This window comes from Solanum stenotomum, chromosome 7 (genome assembly GCF_019186545.1).
Source record: "Solanum stenotomum isolate F172 chromosome 7, ASM1918654v1, whole genome shotgun sequence".
NCBI classification, from domain to species: Eukaryota; Viridiplantae; Streptophyta; class Magnoliopsida; order Solanales; family Solanaceae; genus Solanum; species Solanum stenotomum.
The window spans coordinates 41,669,138-41,671,556 of NC_064288.1; positions in this window are offsets into that span (position 1 = coordinate 41,669,138).

Here is a 2,419-nt window from a genome sequence, read left to right on the forward strand (position 1 = left end):
TTTTTTTAAGTGTTTCAAAAGAAGATGTGTAGCCACATTCTCTATTGAAACCAAATTTTATTTTTTAAAAGAGAGAAAAAAAAAACTATGCACGTATGCCGTTAAATGAATTCTAATATTTTTCTATTTTGTTCAATAGGTTAGCAGTATTTAATTATCCAAAAATAATAAAATATTGAACATTTTAAGTCTTTTTTTTTTTTTTTACATTTTAAGTCTATTTCACTTATCTTCCTATTGATTCTTTCCTATCAGACAAAATGCCAACTAATGATTATTGATATGCATAACACTTTAATGACATAAAATGAACAAGAATAAAATATGACAAAAACTACCTTTCCTTGGAACTCAACCTTAATAACAATAAATTACCTATTTTTTTTAATATGACCCAATTTTATTAATTCTTTCAATCACACTTTTAATTATTCATATCAATTTACCAAAGAATTTATATGCAATGATGAAGAATAATATAAGTAATGAACCTCAAAGGAGCTTCGTGATTAGTAGTCATCTAGTAAATAAGTTTTATTCTAAATTTAACGATATAAAAAATTCAAACATATTTTAACATTATAATCAAAATTAAACACATCTAAAATTCGAGCAATTTCATAATATTGGAATCAAGTTTTATATAATTGTGAAATAAAACTATACTATGAACATTTATTACGTAAGAAACATCCTTATTCTTATGGAGTTAGACATATACAATAAACACTAATACCCTGTTTAGATTATTTTTTTTATGAACAAATTCACTATTAAAACAAAACCAAAAAATCATACATCAAAAAATATAGCATACCATTGTGCCCAGCGAAATAACATAAGTCAAACTACAATTAATACAAGTTGACGTCAATTATACCACTTACTAATAATCATTATTATACCATAAAATGATCCATAATAATCCACATAAACAAACTAATAGGCATACGTACAGGAGAACAGTTAACACAAAAATTTGAAATGTATTTATCAAATCCTCAACTATTATATAAAAATAGTATATAGCATCCACATGCCCAATAAAAATAAATAAATATCATACCTTTTTAGCATACAATGAATAATTATCATATTATACAAATTTTATTCTAAACTTAAGCATATAACAGATTCACATATATTTAAATATTACAACATTAAAAATTATTAACAGATTAAACACATATGAAATTTGAACAACTTTAATATATTGAAATCAATTCTTGCACAATCATGGTATAAAACTAATACAAAAATAAAATAAAATTAAGTGTTACCTCTGGTAAAAATTATTTCACCAGAAAAAAGGACTAAAATTAAGAAGCACGAGCTCGAAACCGCGAAAATGGACTTCCAGATCTCAATCACAATGTGCAAAAGTACGACGTATATATTGTTTGACAAGATTAGTGCATATGTCGGTGTGTTCTTTTTTTCTGGCGTATGTGTGTTCTATATATAGGATAGATTTTTTCCAGGTGGGTCCTCTTTTTGTTGTTGTAGTGTGCATGTAAATAGGAGTGGGGTAGTGGGTTGTGGAGTGTTGATGAAGACGTGAGGGAATGGGTGTAACACCCCGTATTCAAAATAGACACAAATGCAGATTTTGAGAAGTTGCAGGTGCAACTTACGGTCACCATCCACGGACCGTAGGTCAGACCACGGCCCGTGCTGGTGGTCCGTGGTTCACCACTGCAACCCCTCCCCAAACCAGCTCAGAAATTTGGCTAAGTATTGACCCACGGCCGGACTTACGGTCCGTAGGTCAGGTCACGGACCGTAGTTCGTGTCCGTGGATCGATGCCCCAAAAGCCCAGCTTCAGTCCCGAACTACGGTTGACCAGCACGGACCGTCATTCGATCCACGGTCCGTAGGTCTGACCGTAGATCGAAGGTTAGCAGCCAGTTAGCTGAAAATTCTGATGGGTCAACTTCAGATGGTCATAACTCTTAGCACAAAATGGTAAGATAGATAATTGAATCCTCTTTTCAACACCACCGAGTTTGCTAAATTTTGACCTCCAAGTAAAAAGTTATGCCCATTTTATTGAAGCCCTGTCAGGCAGACTCGACCGACGGTTCCAATCGACAGACCGTCGATTGAATGACGGCCCGTCATTCCTGTCCGTTAGTCACTCCGATAGCAGTTAATTCAGGGAGGTCTTTTGACCTTTTCCTATTTCGTTTAACCCCTTAGATACGTCGTTTAAACCCTAAATCATGAGGGTTTAGTCAGTTTAAGCCTAGATACATAACTAGAACTTACCTTAGTCTAAATCATTAATCAGAACTTAGAAAATTAGAAGCAAGAGACGAGAAAAAGGTCAAGAACCCTAGTTCAAGAACGCAACAAGTTTTCTTCAGTTCCAGCCCCGAAATCAAAAGTTTTCTTCGTGGAATTCATCACTCGGTATGT